Raw genomic sequence first — 21281 nt, forward strand, 5'->3', positions numbered from 1 at the left:
ATCATAATACTTTAATTGCTTTCTGTCATAAAGTTAGTATCACTAAGTTTTTAAGAAGCAATCAGTAGGAAAAAGTGTTTTTTTTTGATAGATTGAATTTCATAAAACAAAAATCTGAAAAGAACTTCTGAAAAAAAAAACTCTTCAACATAATACAAAAATTAGTCAAGAAAACAAGAAAATATGTACTTCCAAACTAAGCATGAGATGTAAATATCTTCTTTCAAAAGATATATGTAACAGAATGTTTAATATGGATTTTTCAGTTAACATTTGATCTTTTTGTTACTTAGTCATTAAAATTAAACATTTAAGTATTATTAAAAGCAGGAACCTTCTTTACTATCACTTCCAGAAATCATATGGAAATTTTGGCATATTTTGAATGACTATATATAGATGAGACTTTTTTGCCTCAATTTTAAGGCAAACAGATCAAAGCCTATGAGGGTGTAATTACTACTGGTTGAGAACGTTTTTCTAAGTGTTAGCATAGGCATATTTTGCTACAGTTATACTAGCATCTGCTCTAACTCTTTAAAAACACCCTAGGGCATGTGAAGCAACAGATGATAGCAAAGGAGAATAACTGTTTTCAGATAACTGCTGTGACATAAAATTTCTTCCTAAGAATCAGCAATGCTGGTTTTTAAAACTTTGCGTACTCCACTGCCTCAATTTAAAACATGAAAGATGTGTCTTGTTAAAAGGTTTAGACATTAATGGTTAAGGATAGAAAGCATTTCACAAAGAAGACTTACTCATAAACTATAAAATTAGGAGATTGTTGATTACACTCATTTCTCTTAACTTTATTGAGGCATATATTGCATAATATTAAAATTCAAACATTTTAAGTGCACACTTTTATATACTCACTGATATAACCACTACTCTAATGAGTTACAGAACCTGTGTATCAATCCCCTAAGTGAGCTTCCTGTTCCCTTTTGCAGTCAGTCTCTCCTACCGTGGCACCAGGAAACCATGGATGTGGTTTTTAACAACAGAGTAGTATTACCAATTCTAAAGCTCCGTGTATATGAAATATTTCAATGTGTACCGTTTTACTTTTTTCAATATTTTTTTGGGATCTATTTATGTCAATCTTTTGATTACTTCATTTCCTTTAATTCGTTGATCTTATTTTCCATTAGTAATATGAGTTCATTCAAACTTAATGTTTTAAGTCTTTGTTTTCTTGTTTTCATCTGTTTGTTTCTGTTTGTTTTTGAGACGGAGTCTTGTTCTGTTGCCCAGGTTGGAGTACAGCGGCATGATCTCTACTCACTGCAACCTCCCCCTCAGCCTCCTGAGTAGCTGGTGGATTACAGGTGTCCACCACCACACTCAGCTAATTTTCTGTATTTTTGTTAGAGATGGAGTTTCACCATGTTGACCAGGCTGGTTTTGAACTCTTGAATTCAAATTATCCGCCCCCAACTCGGCCTCTCAAAGTGCTGGGATTACGTGTGTGAGCCACCTCACCTGGCCCATTTTAAGTCTTTGTTTTCAATATCCAAGATCAGGGTCATTGGGTTTAGGTCCGTATTATCAATTTTTTAAATTCTTGAGAAAGTATATTTTTTTGTTTGTGTTTTCCTGCATTTCGTAGTTTTTGTTTTGGACAATAATGTTGTTGATGACACATTGAAAACCATTTGAATTGTTATATTATTTAAAGAGCATTATTTTTCAACATCTGTTAAAAGCTGCCTGAACACAGGCCTATCTATCTGTAAAAAATCTAAGGGGGTCTTCCAAGTCCCTTGAACACAGTAGGACTTAACCTTGAGTTTTCTCCATCCTAAAGATTTTGCAGGGGACTTAATCTTAAAATAGGTTTAGAGTAATCCAAGACCTAAGGTGTGGTTGTTATTGCTAAGTTACAGCCTTTCTCTTGTGGCAGTTGAATGCTAGGGGTGGTAATAAGGTCTGTACATCATGACAGTTCTGGAAAGCCTACATTTCCGCAGCAATGATTGATGTCTAGTGTTTCTGTTCTGTTCTCAATCTCATGGCAACTTCTCTCTGGTAAGTCTCATGTGAGGTTGGTCTGAGCATGTATTGCCCAGCTCTTGACCAAGAAATCCCAGATAACACCCCTACTCAAGCTTGTAGGGTTCCCCTCTGGGAAATACCCTTTTCCCTAGAGCTTTACTCTGCTCAGATCAGCTGCTTAATCTGCTCTGAACTCTAATCTTGGCCTCAGCTCAGCAAGATCATCACGCTCTACTTAAATTAGAGCTTGCTGTGCAGTCAGGAGAGATGGAATGTTTTGGGGGCTTGCATCATTTGTTTCCTGCCTTTCTGAAATTGCAGTCTTGCATTACCGAATGCTGAAAAGCATTTGTCGTGTATATTTTGTCTCACATATGTTGCTCAGATTTGCATTACTTTAAATAATTAATAATAATCTGATGTTATTCTTTCAATATCACAGCAGAAGTTCATTCAAATATTTTAATTATATTATTTCCCACAACTTGCACAAAATTAGGATATGATTCATTTAGAAAGATGATCGCATTTGCTCATGTCTTTTCCTTCGAGTTGAGTTTTGAATTTTGTTGTGTTTGGAGTTTTTAATCATCATCTTAAATAATTTCATTCTTCAAGTATACAGAATGTGTTGGGATCAGAGAAAGATTGTTATTGTTTATTTAAAAAACAAATAATGACACCCCACACATCAATTTTTACCACATTGGCAATTACATGAAAGTCCCAAATGTCCCCCGCAAAAAAATTCTCTGATATAAAGAATAGAGAAAAATAAATTGTATATGATTACATACATTAGAGATGCAGCTGTCATCTTTTTCCCCACTTTAAGGTGATTGAAAACCCTTTCTATTTGAATACAAGATGGAAAGAATTCTGAGTTCACTTACTCAAATGTTGAAATGTAGATAGATGTCTCCAAGGACCAGATACAACCTGGTGGCTCAGGGTTATCCAACATATTGATGTCTCCATGGTCTTGATTTTCATTTTTCACTGTAACATATATATACACACACATGCACACACACACACACACACACATACACACATACACATATCGTCTGAATTAATTCCTCTGAAGTTCTCCATAGATAGATAGGTATAAATAAACTTCCTAAGACTTGTTCTTAACCCGGAATCCCAAGTTCTTAACAAAATTAATGCTGAAAGTCCCTGTTCTGCAGAAACACACAGATATTTTCACACCCTCATAATATGCTACAGAAATAAAAATTAAGAGGAAATATGGAACCACTGCAGTAGAGAAGATTTTCTAAGAATTTTACACTATGAGACATTGTTCATTTAAAACAAACAAACAAACAAAAACCAGTTATAAGACTTCTGATATTTTACTTGGAAGCAAATTATTAATAGATCTCTAACATATACACTAATGCATAGCTCAATCTGCACTATGAAGACACTTCTTGGGTAGTGAGACTATTTTAAACTTGATTGCAAACATGCAAATTCACACAAATGTACAGTTAAAATGGGGTAATTTTTATTATATGTAAATTACAGCTCAGTAAAGAAATATGAACTTCATGATAAAAACATTTGTTGCACTTTAAGGTTTTTTTGCCAACTAATCCCTCTGTTGTGTTATCATTAAACGATATCTGTAATGACAATCTTTTGAAATCACAGAGTGTAATATAAATGCTCTTTAGAATATCTATTTGTTAATTATTAAGTAATTTCAAAGTAGTAACAATAGTTATAAGAGTAGCACCCCCAAAATTTGAATGGGGACTTCAAATTAATGTTAAATTATTGATGGAACTATCAAGTAACCGAAAGAATAAAAACAGTGCCTAAGAATTTGTAGTTAATACTTGCTTGCTGACAATTCTAAAATTATTTTAGGATAAGGAGTAATTATTCTCTACTAAAGATTAATCTCATCCTTTAAAGATTAGCCAGATCATATTTTAGTTATAAATTGTAAACATTCTATTTATAATGGCATAAATGAAATAGCAGAGGGCTAAGTGCAGCGGCTCATGCCTGTAATCACAGCACTTTGGGAGGCTGAGGCAGGCAAATCACGAGGTCTGGAGTTTGAGACTAGCCTGATCAATATGGTGAAATTCTGTCTCTACTGAAAACACAAAAATCAGCTGAGTGTGGTGGTGCGCACCCGTAGTCCCAGCTGCTCAGGAGGTTGAGGCAGAAGAATCTGTTGAACCCCAGAGATGGAGGTTGCAGTGAGCCCAGATCATGACACTGCACTCCAGCCTGGGTGACAGAGCGAGACTCTGTCTCAAAAAAAAAGTAACAGAGGTATGTATTATGTTTTTTTGTGTGGTTTTTTTTTGGCAAAAAAAAAAATATGAGGAGTGTGGTCCACCTTTTCTTAAGGAGCTAAATAAGAATTAATGTTTGTATTTAAAGACAAATAATTTTTCACCATTTGCTTTGATTTTATCAAAGGTCTGAAACCACGATCTCTAGATATTTGTCATTTATATTGATATATAAACTCTGCATTATATATCACCTATGGTAAAACTTTGATCGTCTATAGTTCCTGGATCTTCTTTTGATTAATCAAACTTGATTGACTAACACGTTGTCATTATGTGAAGATTGAGTTATACCATTCACATAAAGATTCATTATTAAAGACTTATTTTTGTGTATTGTACAATATAAAGAGGCAATTTTATGTCTTTTTAAACTTGGATTTAAAAAAATCTAACATCGGCTATTAAAAAATACAGATTTTCCCAATAAATATTTTTCTACCTCTGTCATACGTGTGTCCATATATATGTGAGGGTCTTTTTTAAGATCTCTTGTCTACTTGTCTATCACCAATATTACTGTTTTAATTACTATAATTTGAATTAATCTTATGCCTGATATAACTAGACCACAAGGAAGCACATCTGGATCTGATGAAGAGGACTTCACTATGGAATATATTTTCAAATGGATGAAGTGATTAGACAGTTTTTTGTGGTTATAATTTTTGGTGAGAGAGTTTATGTGATAGCTGCATATGGATAATGTACATGGACACATGAATAAAGTGGGAGAATGTTCTAGAAACTTTATCTTCCCACAATATTTCCCTCCTCCCACCCTATCTCTCTCATTCCATCTCTTGCACTTCATCTGTAGTATTGAAACTCCTGATCTTCATCAGGATACACAACCACCTAGAAACAATTAAACATTTCCCAATTATCCATAATGTTAGTTGTGAGCATGTTTATGTTTCGTAGCTTACAGATCCTAAGGACAGTATTGTGTGTAACTTTCAGAGCATGGTTTTTGTTGTTGTTGTTGTTGCTTTATTTTTGTTTTTATTTATTTATTTTTTTGGGACGGAGTCTCACTCTGTTGCAAGGCTGGAGTGCAGTGGCACAATCTTGGCTCACTGCAACCTCCACTTTCCGGGTTCAAGCAATTCTCCTGCCTCAGCCTCCAGAGTAGCTGGGACTACAGGCACGTGTCACCACGCCCAGCTAATTTTTTGTATTTTTAGTAGAAACGGGGTTTCACCATGTTGGCCAGGATGGTCTTGATCTCTTGACCTCGTGATCTGCCTGCCTCGTCCTCCTAAAGTGCTGGGATTACAGGCGTGAGCCACTGTGCCCGGTCGTTTTATTTTTATTTTTTTTAAGTGATGTGATTTCTTTCCTCACCTGGTCTCCTTTCTTTTTAGCTAAAATGCAGACTCTAGGCCTGCAGCTCCCAACATCATTTTAGTCAGAGACATTACTTTGGGAATGAATATCATGAAAGACAAAGCAAATAATAAATGTAACTTTGTCTCTAACAAGAAACATCATTTTAGTTCTAGACCAACTATGTGAAGTTTTCTTGTAATTGAAAGGAAAAGTGGCATCCTTCTTTTTTTAAGCAGCTGTGACTTGAGGTGTTATGTTACTACTTCTTGAGCTTAATCCCAACTAATGAAGATGACCAGTAAGAACTCAGATTACTAAAAAAAAAAAAAGTGTACTCTTTGTATTCAGAGAGAATATATTGACTCCGGAACATGATAAGAAGTAATGGTGGCAACGGTGTTTCATCCAATATAATCAAAAGTTTTTATTTCAGAAATTTTTTTAAAATAACTTTAAAAGAGAGGTACAAAATATTTTACACAGAAGAATTATAGTTCAATGCATACAAATATAAGCAACATAAATAAAAGTGTGTGCATTTTTGAACAAATACTTCTAGTAGGAAGAAAAAAAGGAATTTCAGGTGTGTGTCAAAGGCTATAATGATTTCATTTTAAAATATCTTGTATTATAGGTTATATTTTGTAAGAATTACTTTATATTATACTACATAGGAAAAACAATGCAATGATAAAATCAATTACCTTTCTATTTAAATATAATATTACAGCTGCATGATAATGGGTTAATAATGTATTTAGAAAGCTTAGAACTTCTTTAGTTTCCAAGGCAACTAATTTTTCCATTTTGTATTCAAAGTTTAAGGGCTTTTTGAAAATTAAAGATATTGTAACACTACTTTCGTTTAAGGATCAAAAACAAGAAAGTTGATTTTGAATTGTAGCATTTTGCAAAAAGTGTCATGAAATTTTTATTTTCTCAACTCATGTTTTATATAGACCCTTTAAACTACGTATACACAGAACTAAAAAACAAAACACTCTCACATAATCAGGCGAGCAAGACAAAAATATCAAAAACAAAATTACAAACAACATTTTCTAATTGTAATCATTTTTTCAAATTATGATTTCTATTAAAGTATCCATGAAAACAAAAATACTTTGGTAACTGAATTCCTAATGTAGTTTCATGTTCACCGAGGAGGTTGTACATTTTCCATAACATCTAGTATAATGTTGGCTATTTAGTCAACTTGAGCCTATCATCAGCCTTCAAGTTTTCTGCTTTCCTTTTTAGATCTATCATAAATTTGTTCCAGATTTCCCAGTTTAACACCAAGTAATTAAATAAGTCCCCTTTTTGAATGAATTATTTGCTGTTGTTTTTATGAAATAAAGATGCTGCAGAATTAAGGTTCTCTTAAAAAGTCAGGAGTGAATAATCAGTGATCCAAGCATTGTCACCTGAAGTAATCTTTAGAAAGGGACACTAGCCATAGCACCCTCAAGGGGTAAGGAACATTCATCCACACGCCATCAGAGAGTGAAAATTAGTGAAATAATCTAGATAGCTCTGGAGATCACAGAGTTATATATTTTAAGTAAGTCAAGATTCTAAGTAAGGTCTTATGCAGAATTTTTTTATTAGTCTTTAGGTAAAATGGGCCTAGAGTTTTCAAGGGTCCAGGAAATGTAAAAGATCTTACAAAAAAAAAACTTAAAAAAATTTTATTTCTGTAATAACAATAGAAGCCTGGAAATTAGAAAGTAATTCATATTTACTGAAATAAATATAAAATGTAACACTATATCAAATTAACTATTGTATTAATAAAATCTGGCATTTATAAAATATACTAAATTAGAAATAGTTTGGTTTTATTTTTTCACTTTGTAAAACTCCTCCAGATTTGATTTGTTTAGTTGTAAATTATAGCCAACTGTGAATTTAATAAGTTCATTGTTACAGAATTATTTCAAAAGCAAGATGATTAACAGAATTCCTTTACATTTTTTATAGAAATAGGTATATCCATTATAGATGTATTTCTATTCTTATGTTTGACATATTTCAGTCTATAAATTAAGCATGCCTAAATTCTGCAAAAGTCTTAAATAGTCCCAGTATTTCAAATACCAACACATTTATCCAAGCTCTAAAATATTGTGTTAAATTTATAAACAAATGGACTCAATAGACAACAAAGCTCATGTGTTTTTATTATCCTTTTAATATATTACTATTCTGGGGAAAAAAATACAAAAGACAAATTAGATCTATTTACTTACTTCACAATAGTGTAGTAAAGAAGAAATACATGAATAGTTGTCATATAATATACCTGGAGAGAAATGGAAAATTTTAGCACAGCTAACATGCTGTTAATTGTGGTACTTACTTGATTTTGCCTGACTATACACTTAACAGTATGCAAACTAAGGGCTAGATGATACTTGCACATGCAGTAGGGTGCATTATAGGTCTACTGATGACCTCTCTAAGAGAGAAAGAGAGAGCTTGTGTTTACTCTGGAGTATAAAAGCATCATCTCCAGGATGGGGAATGAGACTTTACTATCCTAGAATATTTCTGAGGAGAGAGGCTTTATCTATACTATAAAAAGACTACTTTCTCTGACACAAAGGGAGACAATATGTAAATCTTCTAAGAATATGCATTTGCTATGCATAGCAAAATTCTGAGATTCAAAAATATATTCAACATGTTTACTCACCTCAGCATAGACTGGTAAAAGGAATATATTTCTGCAAATATACAAACATCATTGCAAAAATTATCAGTGCTTTTGCTTAGAAAGTCCAGACTGCAGAAACATGATATGGCAATGAAAGTTTTGTATCCCAAAGGACACATAAACTTGTTTGTGTTATTTAAGGTTTTATCCAGTACAGCTATTTTTATACAAAAATTCTTGTAGAGACTTATCAAAATAACAATCTAAAAAGATAAGTAAAAATAATAATATAAAATAATGATAAAATGAATTTTAAGAACACTAATTTCATATTTTTGAACAACTAGAAACACTTTATTATAGTCTAAATAGAAATATTTATTGATAGTTTAGTCCAGATTTGCACTCCATGTTGGAAACAATTCCAACTCATAGTTCTCAATCCTTCTGATATGGATTGCTCTGTGTCCCCACCCAAATCTCATCTTGTAGCTCTTATAATTCCCACGTGTTACGGGAGATACCTTGTGGGAGACAATTGAATCATGGGGATGGCTCTTTCCTGTGCTCTTCTCATGATAGTGAATGGGTCCCACAAGATCTGATGCTTTTAAAAAGAGTTCCCCTGCACAGGCTCTCTCTCTGTCTCCCACTATCCATGTAAGATGTGATTTGCTCCTCCTTGCCTTCTGCCATGATTGTGAGGCCTCTCCAGCCATGTGGAACTGTAAGTCCATTAAACTTATTTTTCTTCCCAGTCTCAGGCATGTCTTTATCAGCAGTATGAAAACTAACTAATACACCCTCATATCTGACAAAGATACCAGAATAATTCCTTTGTAAACTGCTCAATCATTTCCTTCTCTTCCCATGACTACCTTCTTCACAGTAGCCTAAGGAAGTAATTGTTAGTGTTTTTTTAAAGGAATTCCATATATATCACAAGCCTTACAAGAAGATACTCTCTCTCTCTCTCTCTATATATATATATATATATCACAAAGTATCTAATAACACTATATTGAAGCTTTATAATAGTCTTTGTGTCAATGAGGTTTGGCAAACAACATCATATAATTTATTATGTTTTATTGCATTCAACAACTACATAAACTAGTGATGATTTACAGCATCTGCATGTATATACTGAATGCTATCAACAACTGTATTCATGACTTTTTTATAGAACCTACTTCAAAAAACCTCAGTATATTTTTCCCAATATACATTTAAATTTCAAATCCACATTGTTAAACTAATTAAGCATCATACGTCACAAAAACTAATTCTTTATATTTAATTGAGATTCTTCTTTGACATGCCATAGATTCTAAAATATTTGACAAGAGCTCAATTTTTAAGCTGCACATTGGCAACAGTTTTTTCTTAATTCAGAAGTACTTTGAGAAAATATGTACTCAAACTGTCAAATGAGCAATGTCTCTTGCACCACATAGCTAATTGAAACTAAACAAAATTACATGAAATTTTAATATTTTAAATTAATTATAACTACTGTTGAAAAGATGCTATATTTAGTAGATAATTAGCAGCTTAATTGATTTTTTACTTCTGAAAATATTCTTTGTCTTTACGATTATAGAATTGTCTAACAAAACTGTCAGAAAACAAATAAATAATGTATTTTATTAATTATCCATCCAAAAATAGTTTTTAGTTTGTGTTAAGACGAAGTCATTTGATAGCTGGCCAAAGTCACACACTTTGATCTTGTTAAATATGATTTAACTTTGTTGTTAAATATTTAATTTTGGTTGCAAATGACTAATTTATTTAATTTTCTTTTTATTTTTGAAGGGCAGTTCTTTCCAAATTAAGAATATATCTTCTAAATATTTCTCTATATTATTACTTTTATTATGTATAAATTTATTTTAGGCAAACAAATACTTTCTGCTTTTTCATTTTATTCACCCCAGCAAATTTCACATGACACTTATTGTGAAATTAACAATATACAGCTATTGAAGTTTTTAGAAAATTACTTCTCATGATATAGTCACAGTTTTTCTATTTTTAGTGTATCATTAATTACAAGAGTTTTTTCATTTAAAATCAATATGTGTGTGAGGATGACATTAGCAATATGGCAGAATAGGATGTCCCAGCCCTTGTTCTACCACAGAAATACTGAGTTAATAATAATATGAGGACTGAATATTTCTATGAGAAGTCTAGATATCAGTTAAGAGGTTGAAGTACCCCAGATGAGCACAAAATCACAAACAACTACATTAAAAAGAAAACAAAAGAGCAATTTTACTTTACCTACATCAGCCAGGCCCCAAAGCCAACACAGCTCAATTCTGCAAGGGATCACCCTGACCTGTAATTTATTTCTTGGGGCAAAACAAAGAGTAAATCATCATCCATTCAACTTCCCTGGTAATTTGGTGTGCTATCCAATGGGTTTCTGTTCACCTTACATGAAGTGCTGATGAAACTGTCAAAATTTGGATACCTGTGTCAGCTAAGAAGAAATAAAAAGGAAGTGGCAGATTTCTGTGGCCTAGCATAATTTTGCAAGATTGGGAGAAAAGATGGAACCTCAGGCTTCTCCCAAAGAAAGGAAATAGTAGAAGTTGAATGTGTGTACCAAGTCCCAACTTTTCATGGTGCTGCTTATAGGGCCAGCTTATGTCTCATCTCACCTGTAATGCTGACAGAACTGGCACAATTATGGGGATGGAGCTAAGAACAAAAGAAAAGTGTATGATGATTGCTGTTTGATAGGCATTCAGAATTTCTAGCCAAAATTATTGGTGAAAATACTTCCCTGGTTTAGCCAGTCCATGAAGACTGGGAAGGTGGTCTTTTCTTCAGATACACAATCACCAAAGCAAAGGTACATGGAACACAAATAATTAGGGAAACATGATACAATCAAGGAACCAAAATAAATCTCTGGTAACTGACTCCAAACAAATGGAGATCTATTACTTGCCTGACAAATAATTCAAAATTCAAAATTCTTTAAAAAGCTCAGTGAGTTGCAATAAAATAGAGGTAGACAAATCAGTGAAATCAGGAAAATACATACATACACACACACACACACACACACACACACACAAATGAGAATACCAACAAAAAGCAATCATACATTAAAAAGAAAACTGAAATACTGGAGCTGAAGAATACCTGACTTGAATTTTTCAATGGCAGACTTCATCAAGTAGAAGAAAGAATCAGCGAGTTGGAACACAAATCATTTAAATTATCCAAGCAGAAAAGCAACCATTTTTAAAAATAACATTAGAAATAAAACAGAACCTACAAGTCTTACGGGGCACCATCCAAAGAACCAAAATAGCATTATGGGAGGTCCAGAAGAAGAAGAGATAAAGAAGTAGAAAGATTATTTCAAAAAATAATAGCCCCCAACTTCTCACATCTTGGGAGGAAAATGGACATCCAGATTCATGAAACCAAGACACTCCCCAGAAATAAAAACTCAAAAAGAAGTCTACACTGAGACATATTATAATTAAATTATCAAAAGGCAAAGACAAGGAGAGAATTCTGAAAGCAGCAAGAGAACAATGACTTGTTACATATAAGGGAGGTTATCTAAAATTATCAGGTTTTTTCAGCAGAAACCTTATAGATCAGAAGGGAGTAAAATGATATATTTAAAGTGTTAAGAGGAGAAACAAAAACCTGCCCACCAAGGATACTATAATTAGCATAATTGACTTTAAAAATATGGATGAGATAAAGACCTTTCAAGACAAAGAAAAGCTAAGAGTTCATCACCCTGGATATACTTTACAATAAAAGCTAAAGGGAGTGTTGCAAGTTGAAATAAAACAGTGCCAAACAGCAACAAAAAAACATATGAAAGTATAGAATTCACTGGTAGAGACAAATGTGTATACAAAGAATACTGTAATATGTAATAGTAGTGATTAAATTACTTTTAATTCTGGTATTAAAGCTAAAAGACAAAAGTATTAATAAATATAAGTATAAAAATAAGTTCAGGGAAAAGGTATAGAAAGGTATAAATTCTGTCATCAGTAACAAATGTATGGGATTGGGAAAAAGTAAACAGGCAGCTTTTGTATGAGATTAATGTATCAAGTAAAATAGACTATATGAAATGATATTTTATGTTAGCCCCACGGTAACCACACAGAAAATATTTACAGAATTCACACACACACACACACACATACACACATGCAAAGATAAAGAATCAAAGCACATCGATACCAAAAAAAAATCAATTAAATACAAAGGGAGATAGAGAGGAAAGGGATGCAAGAATTACAATAGAGAAAAAAATAACAAAATAGCAGTAGAATAACTTGCTCTATCAATAATTACCTTAAATGTAAACAGACTAAACTCTCATTTAAAAGACTTGGAGTGGCTGAATATAAATAAAGTAAAAAAATACTAAGACCCAACTATGTGCTATCTATGAGAGAATCACTTAAATTTAAGGACACACAAACGCTGAAAAAGAAGAGATGAAAAGAAATGGTCCATGAAGATGGTAACCAAAAAACAGCCAGAGATGGCTATACTTATATGAGAGAAAATAGACTTTAAGTAAAAAAAAAAAGAAAGAAAGAAAGAAAGAAAAGCTGTCACGACACAGTCATTTTATAACGATATGAGTCAATCAACCAGGAATATATAAAAATTGTAAATACATATGTAACCAACACTAAGAACATAAATATGTAAAGCAAACACTGACAGAACCAAAAGGAAAATAGATAGCAATAGCATAATAATATGAAACTTTAATAATGCACTTTTAAGAATAGCTAGAACATCCAGGCAGAAAGTCAACAAATAAAAGTGGACATGAACAACATTACAGGAACAAATTGACCTAATAGGCATATACAGAACATTCTACTTAACAGCAGCAAAATATATATTCTGCACAAGCACACACTGATCATTCTCCAGTATAAATTACATTACATCACAAAGCAAGTCTTAAGAAATTTAAGATGATTGATATCATACCAACTATCTTTAACCCCAATTGAATAAACTTAAGACGTCAATAATAGAAGAAATATTGTAAATTCACAAATATGTTAAAATAAAGCAACATAATATTGAGTGATCAATGGGTGAAAGAAGAAATCAAAAGGGAAATTAGAGAATAACTAAAAAAAATTAAAACAAAATGTACCAAAATTATGAAATATGAAATATAGCAAATTATGAAATATGAAATATAGCAAAAGTAGTTCTAAGGGAGAATTTTATCATGATAAATACCTACATTAAAGAAGGACATCAAATAAACAACCTAACCTTACCTTAAAGAACTAGAAAATAAGACAAACTAATTCACAAATTTGGAGAAGAAAAGAAATAATAAAGGTTAAGGCAAAATAAATGGAAAATAGAAAAATAATTTTTACAAAATAATTGAGTTGGATATTTGAAAAAACAAAATTGGCAAAGTTAGACTATGAAATCTAACAGTTAAAGATAATTAATAAAAAATGATAACTAAAAAATGAAAGTTAGTATCATCAAGATGTTACTAAGCAAAATTAAGTTCCAGCTTTAATATTAAGAGACCACTATTGCATATGCAGACCATCATCGACCAAAATGTTGTTATGTGTTGCATGACTGCATTTATGTGTATACTACCAGAAAAATGTAAGTGCCAGTCTCAGAGTGTAATAAAACCGTACTATCATATACAATGAAATGGTTTAAATAAAATATAGTATGAACAAGACCATAAGTTTGTGTTTATTAATTATTTTATAATATTTCAGTCTTTAAAGTAGAAGTTAATGCACGTCAAAAAAATTAACAATTTAGATCCTTATTAATATTTGCCACACTTCAAGGCATCATACCTACATGAAGGCACTGGAAAGTGTATCGAATAAGACAATGTTAGTGGGTTCTCTAGCATTTCTTAGTCCTGAAGTAAGTTTAATGACATCTCTTTACATTTTAAGTCCTAAGTGCGGATATAATGCTGCAATTTTCAACTGAAGACACCTTATCAAATTCCATTTCAAAATAACTGCTGTCTAAATAACTAAAGGCCAAACGTATTCTAGGGTAAGTAACCCTGGTACCTTTTTAATTATTTATATGGCAGGTTTGGAATTGATTTATGCTAGCATTTTTTTCTTAGTCAGAAATAATGGCACACAGGGCATGTAAATTTTGATGAAGTAAATGCAATTATGATGAAGGCCGAGAAAGGTCCAGAACAAGGCATTTTTTGAGAGGAACAGGCAGAATCAGAGTGTTATAGCTAATGCATCATGCAACTCGAGAGCAATGAGTTTCTGTGGCGGTTAAATGAACAAGAATCGGGGGAAATTTTAAAAGAACAATCCTGGGTAAAACGGAAAAACAGTGTAGAAATGTATGTGATCCCGCCGGGAGCGGTGGCTCACGCCTGTAATCCCAGCACTTTGGGAGGCCGAGGCGGGCGGATCATGAGGTCAGGAGATCAAGACCATCCTGGCTAACACGGTGAAACCCCGTCTCTACTAAAAATACAAGAAATTAGCCAGGAGCAGTGGTGGGAGCCTGTAGTCGCAGCTACTTGGGAGGCTGAGGCAGGAGAATGGCGTGAACCCGGGAGGCGGAGCTTGCAGTGAGCGGAGATCACGCCACTGCACACCAGCCGTCTCAAGAAAAAAAAGAAAAGAAATGTCTGTGATCCACAGTCAAAACTCAGGTGTTCACAGAAGAGAAGCACCTTATTTGTGGTTATATAATAAACTTTAGTTCATGCTCAGTTCTCTAGCAAGATAACTTAATCTAGCAATTTCAATGTATTTCCTTACTCCAATTCTGAAATTTAAAAAATTATTTCAAGGTTTAAATTGATTTGTTTGGCATTAATCTTTAGTTCATTCAGTATTGCTCTCTCCCCCTTATCCTTCTAACCCTAAGTCTTAGGGTTAACTAATTTCTTAGAATTTTATATTTAGATTATCATTGTCTTCCCTCGTCTGCACCGATATCTTTAGGACACTGGCCTCTATATTTCTTTTACCTAGACTAGAGAATCTGCTAATCCCACTTTGGCCTTCAGTTGCTAGACGTCTTCCTCATCTGAACCATGGGATCCATTGGGAAGTACAGCCAAGTTCTGACCGATATTTTGGTATGGACGGCTCAAACGTAGAGCCTGGAAATATTTGAATTATCTCTAATCTTCAGCTCACTCTGAAGCTACAGGAAGCTACCAACAGAGGGGCCAATCTCACATTTTCTTTTGATAACATGAACTTTTTATGCTTTTATTTGGAGTTACCCCATTTTGGCATGTTGTGCTTTGTGAGACTTACTTTTCCTTGATTTTCAAAATGTATGAAGGAAATACATATCTACATTGTGCTCAGATCTCTAATCCTATCGCCTACAACCACCTTCAAGAGGACTCAGATACGAAAAATATTTTCTGTTTTATAAGCTCTCTGATGTACTCATGTTTTTGGAGGTTCTCCTTGAGCTGTGTAATTCTTACATCATTCACTAATCCAAAGGTTTGCTGGCCCCAAGGACTTCTGGTGCAAAAATATGCATACAAAAGATTTAGGGTCGTGTGGCTGACTGAAACTTCTAGAATAGCAATTATCATTTCAAGAATCTTCCCTGTTACAGTGAGTAGATATAGAAATTTCTTGGTTATTAACATCTAGAGAGATAGAATAGTAGTGATGAAAACATTGCTCTCCATCTTGTACTTCAAAACTGGCTCAGTTTCATTCTTTCCCCCATGTCTCTCTTCCCACAAAACAAATTTCGTACATACCTTAGCTTTCCTCGAGAATAGGATCTATAGAGGATTGTTGACCCGCCAATGCTAACATTCAAATTAACTTAAGATTTTACCCCACTATTGAGAATTTCAGTGTGGGAAATCTGGGAAACTAGACATGGTTTGTGAACCACAGGGTTGATAAAATAAATTTCATATCTCATTCCACAGTTATTTGAGTTCAGCAATGTGAGGCACAAGAAGCTCATGGGTTCGGTAATTTTACAGATGAGGGTGTCATTTCTCCTCTGATGCCAAAAAGTGCATAATAGAGAGAATAAAATATAATAAGTTCAAATTTATGTTCAAAGGAAAATTACCTAAATTTAACAATTAGATGTGACAGAGTAGGAGTCAACAAGGAAAATATTCTTAGATTTTTTTGAAAAATAAAAGCACTTTTGGTTATGTGGATAAATAACTAGCAAACAGTTAAAAATCAGTAGTCAAACTATATGAAAAATAACAGGTACCTGGAGATACCTGTATGAGAATGCAGCAATTCAGTGACATCTTCAGGCTTTACTTCTAATTCTAGTTCTCTTGCTATTTTCACCACATCTATAGTTACTTCCTTCACCAAAGTCTTGAACCCCTTAAAGTCATCCAGGAGGATGAGAAACAACTTTCTCCAAACTCCTATTAATGTTATTATGTTGACCTCCTCCCATAAATCGTGAATGATCTTAGTGGCATCAAAAATGGTGAATACTTTCCAGAAGATTTTTAATTTACTTTGCACACATCCTATAGAAGAATCGCTATCAGTGGCAACTACGGTCTTACAAATGTATTCCTTAAATAATAAGACTTGGATGTCAAAACTGCTCCTTGATACATGGGCTACAGAATTTATATTCTGTTAGCAGGCATAAGAATAACATTAATCTCCGTGTACATCTCCATCAGAGCTCTTTGGTGAGAAAGTTACATTGCCAATGAGCACTCATATTTTGAAGGGGATCTATTTCTTGTGAGCAGTAGTTCTCAACAGTGGGCTTAAAATATTTAGTAAATCATGCTGCAAAAACAGGTACCATTATCCAGGCTTTGTTGCTTCATTTATGAAGCAAGGATAAAGTAAATTTAGCATAATTCTTAAAGGTCCTAGGATTTTCAGAATGACAAATCAGCATTGGTGCTAACTTAAAGTTGCCAGCCACATTAGCCCCCAGTAAGAGAGTCAACCTGTTCTTTGAAGCTTTGAAGCTAGTCATTGACTTCTGTCTATCTATGAAAAGTCCTACATGGCATGTTTTTCCAATGGAAGGCTGTTTGGTCTACATTAAAAATCTGCTGATTAGTGTAGCAACTCTTACCAATTACCTTAGCTACATATTCAGTAAAACTTGTTGCAACTTCTCCATCAGCACTGCTGCTTCACCTTGCACTTTTATGTTATGAAACAAATTATTTTCTTAAACTTCATGAACCAACTTCTACCTTCAAACTTTGCTTCTGCAGCTTTCTCACTTATTTCAGCCTTCAGATAATTGAACAGAGCTAGGGTCTTGCTCTGAATTAAGTTTTAGCTTAAAGGAATGCTATGACCAGTTTAATCTTCTATTTAGACAACAAAAAGTTTGTTCATCAATAATGCTATTTTACTATCTTGTCATGCACATTTTCATTAGAGTTGCACATTCAATTATTTTTAAGAACTTTTCCTTTTCATTTACAACATGGCTAACTGGTTAATGCAAGAAGCCTAACTTTGAGCCTATTTTGGCTTTTGGCATACCCTCCTTAATAAGCTAAATTATTTTTAGCTTCTGATTTAAAGTGAGAGACATGAGACTCTTCCTTTCACTTGAACACTTAGAAGTCACTCTAGGGTTATTAATTGGCTTAATTTTAGTATTATTGTGTCTCAGAAAATAGAAAGGCCCAAGAAGAAGGAGAGAGATAAGAGAATTTCTAGTCAATGATGCAGTCAGGATACACAGCATTGAACAATCAAGTTTGCAGTCTTATATAGGCACAGTTTGTGGCGCCCCAAAACAATTACAATAGTAACAACAAAGATCACTAATCACAGCTCACCATAACAGATATACTAACAATGAAAAAGTTTGAAATATATCAGAATTGCCAAAATGTGACACAGAGACACAAAGTAAACACATGCTGTTGGAAAAAAATGGCACCAATAGAATTGCTTCATATAGGATTGTCACAAACCTTTGGTTTGTTAAAAAAAAATGCAGTATCTGTTAAACACAGTAAAGCAGAGCACAATAAAACTAGATATTTTTGGAAAGTATTATAATATAGACAATTTGAAAGATGGAAGATGTTGTTTCCCTATTTTAAGTGGTAATACTAGCATCCTCCATCAAGCAGGACTGAATTTCTGAGTAAGACCACCCTAGAAAAAGTTAGAAAATATTAGGCTGAGATAGGCAGCTTCTATAAAGTCTCTAATGCCCTCCCTGTCAGTCAGTTTTTGATCATTCCGTAGGGTTGGCAAATATTCTTTAACTAAACAGACTGAAGGTGATGACAGAAAAGGCTAGTGAATTTGTCATTATTATGATAATAATTATTATTCTACTAGTAGTGGCAGTAGTCATAGGAATAGATTTGTGGCTCCTTTTGTGCTACTCTGTTGGAGAAGAAAAATATGAGTACAGAGTACGTACAAATAACATTGTATAATTTTATAATGGAAAGATATATATGGAAATTCAAGGTTTCAAAAGTAATAAGAACTTCAAAACAAAGGAATATAGCGATATCTTGATGGTGGAGTGTTTGAAAGATTCTTTCTATGGTTGACTTATATTACAGAAAGCAACATTTTTACAGTCTTGATGAATTAAAAATGCATATCAAAATGCTAGGTCATTTTTCCTGAGAAACATTATAATTCTATGCATATATATTTGGATATAAAGAAGTATAAGGACAAGAAAACCTAAGGTTATAAAATAAAAATCCGTAAGAATAGGTATTTAGCCTATTATATCTATCCTGTATCCATAGTTCCTATGGCAGCATTTGTCAAACAGCAAGTCTAAAATATTTAACGAATAAATGAGTGAATAGAAGCTTTCATTTGCACACTCCATTGTAGGTAGTCTATAATTAATTATATCTAATGTAGTTATGTAACTGAAGAGCTTAAAATGCCAGACTTGATTATAAAATAAAAATAATCATTAAGACAATATCACATATTTAATTGAAGTTACTAGAATATGGACAACTTATTTAAATGCAGAATCAAACACAACTTTTTGAAATAAGGTCATTCATGTAGTTTAATTCTACTAAAAGAGTTTTATTTTCTATATTTGATGTCATTCGATAGCACAGAGAATCAATGTTAGTAGTAGTTAATATTACTTGAATGACATTTTTCATACTCACAGAAAAATTACTCTTGAGTTTCAACTTTTGTGACAGTGGATAAATATAATAAATAACCACACACTCATTCCTACTAAAATAGACTACTATTTTATTGATTATATTATTTTCTCACATTGTTGTCTGGACATATAGTAAAATAAAGTATTTTTACTATGCTATGAAAAATGCAAAACGTGTATAGGTTGGCTTGACCAGATTGAACTTCAACAGGGAATCAAGCAGAGTGCAACTTCTTTAACAATATTGCTTTGCATGCTCTCTTCAGGGCAGAACATCTCTTTATTCCATCTCTCTGGTTTTCAGTGGGGAATGGGAAAGCTCAAAGTGATATTTTGAGAGTTGTTATCATTATCCAAGGAGGGTGAGAAGGGAGAAGCAAGATGCTAAAGAGGAAGACATTGATTAAATGAGTTTCCAGAGTTTCCATGGCTTACATTATAAAATAAAACCTACTTTGTCGAGAGTTCAAACTTTCCTCAATCTTGTATCACCATCATTTTTATGTATGTATTTCAATAGGTAGCACTTAGAGATCAGTTTTGCTTTTACCCTGTTATTGCTTTTACCAATATTACAATGCACTAGAAAGAATATTTTCCTATTCCTTTCAGCTTCAAATGAAATACTATTCAACATTAAGGCTGTGACCTCTCTGACCATTTTCTCCATAAAGAAAACTTTTTATATGCCCCGTGTTGTCTTTTTTATATACTATTGGAGATATTTACTCTAATTTGATAGATTGTACACTTACTTTCCTGTTTTCATCTTACATATACGATTACTATTTAATGATAATGTGGGAAAATCTTACCAGGAACACCAGCTGAAGAGACAAGACACAGGAGATTGTATAAATAATTCTGGAACATGTAAAGTAATGAAAGAACAAGGCAGATAGAACAATAGTAAAATAAAGGGGGAGACTCAACTCTCTTTGCTGAAATCAAAGTTATAAAATTAAGTCTTTTTTATTTTATTTTATTATTATTATACTTTAAGTTTTAGGGTACATGTGCACGTTTAATATTGAATATTGTACTTTTATATAATATGATCATTTTTATTATTAAATGGTGGAAGTTATACATGTAATAAAACAGATATGTCATTTGCATTATTGGTAATTGTTAGTATTATAATGAAATCTGTTAATTGCTGGTATTTAAGAACATACGTTATTCATAAATTATTGATGTGGGCTTCTTAACAGATACATATATGAAAATGCAGAGTTTATGTAAATCAATAAAAGTTATTTCCCTGGATGGCTGTTAATATTTTCACTATTGTGGACTGTGATTTGTACATATTTTGCAAAGTACACCACTGATTTACAAATAATTTATATGCAAATTTAATATGACTATAGTTTTTGACTTAATATTTGGTAGAAATCACCTTTTATTTTTATCATTACTATTGTCATTATTTATTGCTATTAAGGGAAACTTGATGTATTATTAATACTCCATGACAAGATTAATCTTTATATCTTAAATGTTAACTTCAATATTTATTCTCTTTTATACTCTGTTCTTTTTTAGCTTATCCAAAATCATGAGGAGTGATTCCTAAAAAAAAATCCACTTTTTATTCAAATAATTTTGTTTCTCAGTATTACATACAAAATATATCCTCTTCATTTATGTATATCTGTAAATATGTGGAGGCTCTTAAATAGCATTTGCCATAGCACATAGGAAGAAAGATTGTGAGACAGAAATATAAATTATGATTTGTGTACAAGCAAGGGAAATTATGATTCTGGCTATCTTACCAAATTAGATATTATTAT

Source organism: Pongo pygmaeus, chromosome 3 (genome assembly GCF_028885625.2).
Source record: "Pongo pygmaeus isolate AG05252 chromosome 3, NHGRI_mPonPyg2-v2.0_pri, whole genome shotgun sequence".
Classification (NCBI taxonomy): domain Eukaryota; kingdom Metazoa; phylum Chordata; class Mammalia; order Primates; family Hominidae; genus Pongo; species Pongo pygmaeus.